Below are 11297 nucleotides of genomic sequence, written 5' to 3'. Positions count from 1 at the left end.
ACCATGCAAAGGTCTTGTAACCTGTTGAGGGAGAGTACTATTAAACTAAGACAAGCTTTTGCAAGGTTGGCTAGTTTGTTCTCAGTGAAATTTCATACACTTTGTGAACCTATTTTTTGTCCTCTTCATCACCATCTGCCATACTGCTTTCCGACTCTGCGACGTCTTTCTCTCTCCCACTCAAGATCTTGTTCCCAGTCCTTCTATAAAATGTCTGCCAATTGCCTCAGTTGTTCTTTGGTATAATTTGTATCGACAATTTCAAGTGTGGGAAACTCTTCTTTGAAGGCCCCAATGTCTTCAGGCAATAGACTTCTAAAGGACAATGACAGATTTTTAAGCAGGGGTAATTTCCTAACCAACAGAAGCAAAGGAGCTACACAAGCAGATGTGAAATAAGTGTTCCCTGTTGATAAAGACGCGAGTGTTGCTGCAGATTTGAGCACAAAGGTAGAGAAGACTTCATGTAATATATCAAACACGAGAGACAGTGTTTCATCGGGATATCCAAACACCGAGAAGAGAGTTGAAAATACGACGCGCAGCGAAGTATTTTTGACGAAATTCGAGGTGTTTGGATAACCGATGAAAGACTGTCTCGAGTGTTTGATATATCTTCTCAATAGAAACAAAAACTAAGGAGTAAACGGAGAAGTAAAATCGTTAAAATCTATGCTAATTAAGATCGGGTATCCAAACCTCCTTCACGGTTCTGATTTTCTTTGTTCTAACTTGGTGAATTATTAAAGAGTTTGAGAAGTGATCTTCCATGCCCACTGCCATTCAGTTCTAAAGACCGCAAATGTCCAAGAGTTTCCATTGTACACATTTCACACAAATCAAGTGCTGTCTTGAACACCACAACCTCCCAGAGCCAGATGTGTCAGGGGTGATTGAAGACGTCGCAGAATGGTGCACGCATTGTATTTGATTATTTTACCAGTTAGATCAAGCTTCTTTAATTTTGATAGACTTCCGCTTTTGTTATCTGTTGTAAGGCAGTCGCAGTATTCTGGTCTACATCAAGATCAGTGATATTTGTAAGGGTTAAAATTACTGGTGTGCTTTCACTGATTCCTTGTATTCGCAGTGCCATCTTTCTTATGTGAAGGCCAGTCACAATCTCTGGCTGCATAGAATGAAAATAAATATAATGTTAAAATTTCGTAACTTTGATACAGTACTTAAGAGCAGCTTCGCCTAAATATCAACTAGACTTGGAAATAGCGAAAAAATCGAATTTCTTCAAACTCGCCCAGAATGAAGCCCTACGGGCACTAGTTACAAAAATATCGTTTTAAGTTCGATAAATCAAAAATTATTTTTTTCCGCAATTTTTTCGTTTCGATGCCCCAAATCGGCCAAAATCCATCGAAAATGAGCGGCATATTCAGAGGCTCGTAAACTCAAAAGTAAAAATCTTCATTACAAACTGACTGCACGTCGTATTTGTACTTCCTTTTTTGTCTATTTAGAGCTAAATAGATCGTGATTTGATTAGAACTTAAATATTTGACGAATTTCCTAAATTAACGACCCAAGACAGCTTTACAAGAGGTCTACATTTAGCCTATTTTCAAATGCTGAAAAGGCGTTCTGGTACACGGCTTTTCCCAAAACGACTAGTTTGGTGTAAAAGAGCATTCTTTCTTCTTCAAATTAGTGAAATAAAATTTTTGGGTAAATAAAATCGCGAGCGCTGAGATAGCGAACTAAATGCAGCACTTCTTCCTAAAAACGTGACCTTTGACCGGGCGTAACGAAACCAATTACTGCAAGAAAACCCGGAAGAAAAGCAAACGCTTCGTTATTTTGAAACAATTCCTAGTGATATCTCTCCGAAACCATGATTGCAAGAAACTATTTCCAGATATGAATTTATTTGTTTGCGTCGACTTTGTCTACTACTCTCACGTTCGAATGCCGCGAATCGGTCACGCCAAAACAGTGCAGACCGTGCAGACTGCAGACACTTGTTTGGGCTTTTCATTGTGACTCCTTTTTTTGGGTCTAGTTACAAAATAGTGTTCAATATATCTGAAAGTTTGTCATTTATCCACAGGCTGCACAAGCGCAGTATTTGACTTTTGATTCAATAGACAAACGCGTACAAGACTTTGTATGGGAAACTTACTCAGTCTGCACGGTCTGCAGTGTTTTGGCGTGACCGATACTACGCAGTATTCGAACGTGACAGTAACTACTGAGTGAACAAAGTAGAATCAAGCACTTTTAAAAGGTAATGGAACTTGACTCTAGCTTCTAACTGTTCATGAAGACAGCCAATTTCACTTTACATTTTTGGGGATTGTTTATTTTGGGGTTGCCCATGGAAACTGTCAGTGGAGTTAAGTGAGTTTTACGACAAACAAGCGGTCGGCATGTGCATGGAATTTAAGCTAATTTATAGCAGCGGGCAGGTCACGGAACATTAAACATTTCTTCTTTTAGAGGTTTTCAAATCTGGATCTTGCTTCTTTTGAAGGTTAATCCAAGAAGACGACTCTTCTATTAATATAAATATTCAGGTAAGTATCGGCTAACATACTTCAAGTTTGCAAATTTCACTGGAATTCGTTAACGGTCGTTGACTTCAATTTTCAGCAAACAAAGTTATTGTGTCAAAATGCGCCCTTTAGCTCCTTTTTTGACCCTGTACGATTTCATATCTGGAAATAGTTTCTTGCAATCATGGTTTCGGAGAGATATCACTAGGAATTGTTTCAAAATAACGAAGCGTTTGCTTTTCTTCCGGGTTTTCTTGCAGTAAAAGAAGAAATGTTTAATGTTCCGTGACCTGCCCGCTGCTATAAATTAGCTTAAATTCCATGCACATGCCGACCGCTTGTTTGTCGTAAAACTCACTTAACTCCACTGACAGTTTCCATGGGCAACCCCAAAATAAACAATCCCCAAAAATGTAAAGTGAAATTGGCTGTCTTCATGAACAGTTAGAAGCTAGAGTCAAGTTCCATTACCTTTTAAAAGTGCTTGATTCTACTTTGTTCACTCAGTAGTTACTGTCACGTTCGAATACTGCGTAGTATCGGTCACGCCAAAACACTGCAGACCGTGCAGACTGAGTAAGTTTCCCATACAAAGTCTTGTACGCGTTTGTCTATTGAATCAAAAGTCAAATACTGCGCTTGTGCAGCCTGTGGATAAATGACAAACTTTCAGATATATTGAACACTATTTTGTAACTAGACCCAAAAAAAGGAGTCACAATGAAAAGCCCAAACAAGTGTCTGCAGTCTGCACGGTCTGCACTGTTTTGGCGTGACCGATTCGCGGCATTCGAACGTGAGAGTAGTAGACAAAGTCGACGCAAACAAATAAATTCATATCTGGAAATAGTTTCTTGCAATCATGGTTTCGGAGAGATATCTCTAGGAATTGTTTCAAAATAACGAAGCGTTTGCTTTTCTTCCGGGTTTTCTTGCAGTAATTGGTTTCGTTACGCCCGGGTCAAAGGTCACGTTTTTAGGAAGAAGTGCTGCATTTAGTTCGCTATCTCAGCGCTCGCGATTTTATTTACCCAAAAATTTTATTTCACTAATTTGAAGAAGAAAGAATGCTCTTTTACACCAAACTAGTCGTTTTGGGAAAAGCCGTGTACCAGAACGCCTTTTTAGCATTTGAAAATAGGCTAAATGTAGACCTCTTGTAAAGCTGTCTTGGGTCGTTAATTTAGGAAATTCGTCAAATATTTAAGTTCTAATCAAATCACGATCTATTTAGCTCTAAATAGACAAAAAAGGAAGTACAAATACGACGTGCAGTCAGTTTGTAATGAAGATTTTTACTTTTGAGTTTACGAGCCTCTGAATATGCCGCTCATTTTCGATGGATTTTGGCCGATTTGGGGCATCGAAACGAAAAAATTGCGGAAAAAAATAATTTTTGATTTATCGAACTTAAAACGATATTTTTGTAACTAGTGCCCGTAGGGCTTCATTCTGGGCGAGTTTGAAGAAATTCGATTTTTTCGCTATTTCCAAGTCTAGTTGATATTTAGGCGAAGCTGCTCTTAACAGTCACTGTATTGTTAGCAATTAAATAATAAAAAGCCCTAATTTATTGAAACTTCAGACTATTTTAAAAGTTTTTTCCCCCTTATTCAGTTATCTAAAGTCTGCGTACAAGTTATCCCGGTTTCTGTTGCATGAAGCGGCTAGTAGTATTTCACAGAAACTGACTCCACAGTCACAGAAATCCTGAGTAGACATGTCCCAATTGTTTTTCACTGGCAGAGCCCACCGTGTGACCTGCAGATAACGGCCTACAAATAATGGTCTACCCATGCGTAATACCGTCTGAATGTGTTTTGCTGCAAATAATATTCTGCTCATGTGTCATTGTAACCACGCTCTTGTATGAAAACTCAGAGAGTGATTTGAAGATAAGACTGAATAATAAACAACTATGGAACTTGGTTATGGGTTAAATGTTGCCAAGAATAAGAAAACCTCTGAAACATTTAATAGTTCAAGGGGTACATATTTGAAAAAACCTGTAATGACACTGGATCTCACGTCAAATTCTCCTTTATTCTTAGAAGGTAGTAGAAGGCAATTTGCTAGGAAAATCTACCAGTCTATCACATGTCACTGGAGCCTTTTTCCCCTGTGCATTTGCAGTTCATCCTTCAATGCTCACCTCTAAAGACGATAACAAAGACTGAACATTTGCTCTGCCAATAGGATGCAGCACAATCAATTGTGACATTTTCAGGTCCGTAACTGAGTGACTGACACAAGCTTGGAGTGCAAGGCGACAGTTGTTCCCACAAACAACACAATCAAGTATCACAACCGGCGGTGGATGGAGACGTCTTTTGGCATGGAAATGTTGGTAGCAAGTTTTGCTTGGCAGAATCTGCTGTTGGGTGAACATCCAAATAACTGTTAATTCTTGTCACGTTGTAATCTACAATTGGAATACTGGGAGCTAACTTGAAAAATGCTGTTGTTCCTTCCGCAGCTATAAAATAGAATAAAAGAAAACACTGAGACCCAAAACATACTTCATCATAATTATGATCCTAACTGGAAAGCAAACAGAAAAGTCAGATTTGTATCCTTCACCTACCATGTACCTGCCCCTGCCCCCTGCCCCCTCCCCCCTCCTCACAGGTGTGTTTTTGTCATAGGGGCATATCACAAGGGCCTAATTAAAATAAGCATCATGCCATAATTTAAAGGCCAGTGACCAGAACAAATTCAGAAATCACTCAAATGCAAGAGGAAAGCTTTAGGGACCAGCCCCAAGCCAAGATTGGAAAGAGGGATGTTATCAGATGTTGCAGTCAGTTACTAAATAACTTACGTGTTTGCCTGTACAGTTCGTTTGAAAGGGCTTAAGGCAGGGTGCATGAAGGGTAGTGGACGGCCCGGGGAGGGGGCCTCCCATATAAAAAGGACGGGGGTGCTCGTCGTATTTTTTGGGGGTTAAAAATGCTGTTTTGCAACCTCTTAGGGTGTTGAACCTCAAAACAAGCTTTTGCGGTACCTTTGAGGGTGTTGAGCCGAAAAAAAATATGACAGGGGATAATGAGGGTTCCCAATAGGTTTGGTGGGATGCGGGATTTGGCTTTTTTTCGCCGTGATATTCGGGATTTGAGCTGAAAACAGGGGCGGGAAGGGGGAATTACAATTACGAGCGGGAGCGGGATTTCATGTTTTTATGGCGTTGGGATGCGGGATTTGCAAGGGGAACAGAGCGGTACACGGGATTTCAATTCTTACGTGACCTCATAAATTAATTGTTATTGACCAGTGCAAAAACCACAAGCTGGCAGAAACGAACCGTATGGCTGTGTCGGGTTTCAAGTAATGAATAGCAACTCCTCTGTACCCTGTCAGGTTCTGTCAAACGTGTCGTCCATTTCCATCATTTTCGATGCTTGAGTCTGTAACCTTGACCTCCCATTCCTTTCTAGTTTTTCTACTCTTTCGACCTTTTCCAAAGCGCTTGGCTTGTTTTGGCCAGGATGGCCACACCCTATGGCGGTGATAGTGATTTACCGAACGAAATATACGACATTACAAATTGCGTCACCATATATTAGACCATAATACGGAAAGGATGTGCGAGCAGGAATGCCTTCAATCGGAAAGAAAAGTTGTGAGCACAGATTTCAAGTAAAGTGAAGACGCTGAAAGCTTTGAAAGAAACTGTGAAGTGTGTTTACGGGCCATCTCTTGAATACGGGAATGATCAATCTTTTTCTTTCACTGATACGTGGACAAAAGCAAACAAAACAGTAAACCGTTTACAGAAAGAAACGTTATAATCATTTGTGCTTACTTATCTGCTACCCATTGAATTCTTTTGTGATCTTGTATGCAATATCTTGTTTTAAAAAGTTTGTGTCAATAATTAAATTAATTATTTATTTAAAAAATTAATAATTAACGCAGAAACGTCCTTGAAAAGCAGGCGGGAGCGGGATTTCCAGGCAAAAAAGGGCGGGATGGTGGGATTAACAGGAAAAAATGGGCGGGAAAGCGGGATCTGAGAACTCTATTGTGGACCCTCGATAATGCGTTGTTTTAGAATTGGTACCTTTTAAGGGCGAAAAAAAATACCAACCACTCCCACGCCGTCCTTTATATTTGGGAGTCTCCCTCCCCCCCCCCCCCCCCGGGTGGACGGACACTCGCAATTTTTATTTTACTCACCAATATTACATCCTCTAATGTCTACAAGCTGTAAATCGTGCTTTGTCCTTTGTAAACATGCACAGTCAGCGAGAAAAGCCGCTTTCGGTCCGTCCAGACCGTTCTGCAAAACAAGATGTTTCATTGGGCAGTTTGTGATCAGACTTCTTAAACAAAGCGTCCGTGATAGGGAAATTGAAGTTAAGAGAAGTTCTTGAAGGACAGTTCTTGCTTATGTCCCCAGATCGCATCTTTTTAACTATATGGGGAAACACACAAGATGTTAAAGGAAATGCGTATGGATCGCACGGTGTCACAAACTATTAAATGCATGTGGGGCTGAAAGTGCAAGGTTAACGTCGGCGGGAACCCACTGGGAAACCATGAAAGAACGCACGGGTTGTGCCGGTATGTCCGAACGCACAGGAGCTGAGAAGGCCAGGAAAAAACATAAAACGCAAACGCAAAACAAAAGGAAAAGGACGTGGAATAAACAGGAAACTCATAGAGTAATATACAAGGAAATGTACTATTGAGCCCATAGGAAACGCGCGGTGTCACAAACAAGGAAGACACGGCGAATATTGCCAGGAATTCCCGGGGAACCATTGGAAAACAAAAGCAAACATGAACCGAAAACACGAGGAAACGCCCGCAGAACGAGCGGGAAACATATTTTGTTGTTATTGTTGTTGTTGTTGTTGTTGTTGTTGTTGCGCGGGAAACATATGAGGAACCGAGATGAATTGTACGATTCGCACAATGAATGCACGGAGTATCGGACTAGAAAGGACATGGGGGAACCCATAGTAAATGCACGGGAAATGTAAGAACTACAGCAACGCGTGGTGTAACGAACGGGAAAACGCATGGTGGACACCCTCTATTAAGCCGACAGCGGTGCAAGTCCCATTTGTCTTTTCCCACATTCACTGTAGAAAATACATGTATTCAACGGACACCTCTATTAAGCGGACGTGGACACCTTAAACTTGACTTTTATGGTCATTTCTATTGTTAGAAACCTGTATCAAACGGACACTGCAAAAAAATGCATGATTTTTTTGTCCACGTTTTAGCAGATCAGTCATTTAAGTTTGCCAACAAACTCAGCTGTCACAGAAATGTAATATTTTGTTTTGTTTTTACAGAACTTTTGTTCTTGTTTGATTTCGTAAACCTTCAAGTGATTCGATCAATATAGATACTGTTACTGTATACTTAAATCGCTTTTCCTCTCATACAACTCCAAAGAGGTACCAGGATCCTGTTTTGTGGGTGTGGCTTGATAGTTTTATCACATTATCTCCAGTCATATTTTTTTTGGCGGAAGGGGGGGGGGGGGGAGGGGGGTGGCTCAATACCCTAAAAGGAAAGAAAGAAACCCACTACGAATTCATGAAAGCCTGTGAGGGAGACCCACAGATCTGACACAGATGAATGAATGACTTTGCGTGTGGCGGAAAGCGCAGGGATCAAAAGGGGAAATGGAAAGAGAAAGGTAAATGCATAAGGGAGCGCACAGTGAAAAGGACGATTAAAAGCCTACGGAGTCGTGAAGATAAGGGGAAAGTGGGTGGGAACACACATGGAGCCCACGATTTCCAACGGAAATACCTCAATTTATTCTGTTTTAATGCCCTTCGTTTAATGACAACATTTAAAAGTAATAAAGTCATTCAAATATCAAACTTTATGAACGGTTTAATTAAAGTAGTTCTTTTCCGTGTTAATTGTCTCTAGCTTGTTCCTAATTGTAAGTTTTGACTCGTAGGTCATCAGGCCTTTCCACAGGGATATTTAAAATCTGCCAAAATTGACCGATAAGACTATCAGGAAAGGTTTATTTAACGCTGAAATATGACGGCCGCGTGAATCACTTTTTACAAACGTATTTAATTTCACGTATAGTAATAAAGCCAAAAAAATTCCAAAGATCTGTAGTGAAATTGATATTTTTGAAGTGATACAATAGTTTTGCATAAGAATTAAAATCCCTGTTGTGAAAATTTGCGGCGACGTTTTTGTCAGCGATTGGTTCTAGTTTGTAATCAATATTCATGACTACTTGTGGAATTTGCTTCAAACCAAACACTTTGTCATAGTGTGAAGACGTGGATTTATGTGCTCCTGGTGATGTCGGATCTGGCCATGTTTTTCCTTCGAAGAGTTGTAAAGCAAAATGTGATAGAAGTATTAAAATATTAATGGTGAGTGTACGTTTCAATCTTTTCGCTCTTCACCAAACGGAACAATTTCTACCTTCTAACGTTTCACCCTTCGCGCGCAATTTTCTTTGCCGAGCTGCACACAGCTTCGTTCATAAACCAGATAGAAACCTGAAACGCCTCAGTGAAAGGTTAAGAAATAATTTTTGCGCAAGTTTGCAAGATAATTGCGCTGAATTTGTTTGATATTTCATGTTGTCCTTGCGTGTTGCCGCTCTCGGAAAGTTGAAAACCGTTACCACGTGCAGCCGGTTCATACGAGCTTTGGTCGCTGCTTGCCTTGGCAGTAATATAGTGTATCCTGGAAATACATTTGTCCCGAGAAAAAGCTTATGTTTCTCTTTGTTGTTTTCTTTTAAGGAGAGGGAATGGCCTAACAGCGAAGATGGAATTCATTGGTACGACCCGAGCAACGAAAGGAGAGATTGAAATTCACGAGGGGGTAATGGTTATTCAACATTGGAGATGACGCGAGATAAGAATTTTAATTTCATCACTCTCGATTAAAATGGTGGCAATAAATTTGAAGCTTACGCTGTAAGGATTAGTTGTCGAGGTGTTTTCTAGGAGAAAAAGTCGTAGTATTTATTTGTTTCGAACGACTGATATATGTATTTTTCAATAGCTAACCTTCGGCCGTAATTAATCTGAGGTCTCGATTCTGGTAGCCACCATTTTGGTCGACATTATTTCAGGAAATATGCTAAGTGGATAAACAACGTTGAGTTTTTACGGTGGCACTATATTTGGCTATATCGAAATTCACTCTACAACAAATAAATTGTCTTGTTCGAATTAAAATTACTGCACAACATTTTACTCTCTTCAGATCGAGTAAAACCTCGAAGTTATATTCGGTGTTTTTTCATGTAAAAGGAAATTACTAGGAGCGCATGCCTGTAGCGTGAAACAGAAAAATATATTCTGGAAAAAACGAAATTATTCTGTAACAAATTTAAATTGTCTTACTACTGTAAAAAATAATTATCTTCAAACATTACAATCTCATCGAATAAAGCTTCAAACTCATAACAAGGACAATGAAAATTACTCTTAAGAGAGTACGGATGGTCATCTGAGTTAATTAATCACATAAACACACAATTGTATCATAAAAATACTTGCAGACATGTTCAACAATCTGAAACAGACTTGATAAAAATGTCTAGTCTCTGGTCAAAAACGTCGATCGCAAATTACAACGAAGATTTCTAAAGAAATACGATGGTTCGGAACGGCTGCCGACAGCCATCCGAGGTATTCCGAGGATCGCCGACGATAGAATTCCGGAGATCACTCGAAGATTTCCGAAGATTTCTAAACGGTAACAAAAGTTTCGGGAATACTTCAAGGAATTCGGAAAGCTAAAGGGAAACTTCTCAGAGATTACAAACTGCATTCCAAATCATCTGATTACCGAGTTACCTTTTGCTGTAAATCGAAGATTATCTTTACGTTATTGGACATACTACACAACTCTCAATTTTTGAAAGTGCCACCTTAACGACAGATCAACGTTTGTTTAACCTCTATATATTGAAAGTTTAGGCTTCTAAGATCACTATCTGGTTTATAAAAGGTGTTGTAAAAGGGAAAAAAACTTATAGCAAAGATCTAGAGCGAGTGATCAGCAAAATCATCGACCAGGAGATATTGTCTTGATGTGCTACAAAATTCTCAGAACTACAGGCAAGACCAAGGAAGGCAATCGTTAAGGAGAATTGATATTTTCAGCTTTAAAGTACGAATGATTTCAGGATCGCGGAGAACAACTGAAAATATAAAAATTGTTTCTGTGTTTTTCTTTAACTTTTGCAAATTAACTTCGATTCTGCCATATTTTGTTTTTCCAAGATTGGAGAGGCTGGGAACAATTTTGTAACATTCATAACTAAATTTTGAAAGACCAGCAACAAATTTGTTAAAAAGGATGATATTTGCATATTAATTGGCATTAAAAACGTGCCTTATCGCACAAAATTCTCGTGTCGCCTTTGAAAACAGGTTTGTTTTCCTTTGTCATTTCTAGCATTAAAATTTCTGGACGTCCAAAAGAAGTGCATAAGCATTTTTCTTTGATAAGCTTCGTTCTAAACAGGGTAAAACGTTTTCGAAAACATTTCCACAAGAGATTTATATTTTCACAGTGGATTATTCTGACATTGTTTTGACTTGACGAGTTCATAAAATATACTGAACCGGCCGAAGCAATTTTGCGTTATTTTAGGAATAAACATCTTTGTACAACCAGATATTGATTATTTTGTGTTTACACTTTGGTTGTTGCACGGGAAAAGAGAACGGAGCGAACGGTCGCATCGGAAAAGAGAATTAACTTATTTTGAAACTTCAATGGTTATAAACCATCGAAATCGGGAAATTTTGTGGGGGAACAAGATTGACGTGT

The 11297-nt window shown here is 39.4% G+C and overlaps 1 long non-coding RNA gene and 1 pseudogene across 1 annotated transcript; one reads left to right on the top strand and one right to left on the bottom strand.

Annotated features, from left to right (window-relative positions):
* Positions 1-203: 203 nt before the first annotated feature.
* On the bottom strand, positions 204-10021 carry LOC149112254 (uncharacterized; annotated as a pseudogene).
* Positions 1757-2919, top strand: LOC149112255 (uncharacterized). Its single transcript, XR_016207352.1, has 2 exons — positions 1757-2239; positions 2486-2919. It is a non-coding gene; the product is annotated as an uncharacterized LOC149112255 (long non-coding RNA).
* Positions 10022-11297: the final 1276 nt, after the last annotated feature.

This window comes from Orbicella faveolata, unplaced genomic scaffold (genome assembly GCF_042242905.1).
Source record: "Orbicella faveolata isolate gen_17 unplaced genomic scaffold, um_ofav_v1 contig_2, whole genome shotgun sequence".
Classification (NCBI taxonomy): Eukaryota; Metazoa; Cnidaria; class Anthozoa; order Scleractinia; family Merulinidae; genus Orbicella; species Orbicella faveolata.
The sequence above is the reverse complement of the archived record's forward strand: the minus strand, read 5'-3'. Positions and strand labels throughout refer to the sequence as shown.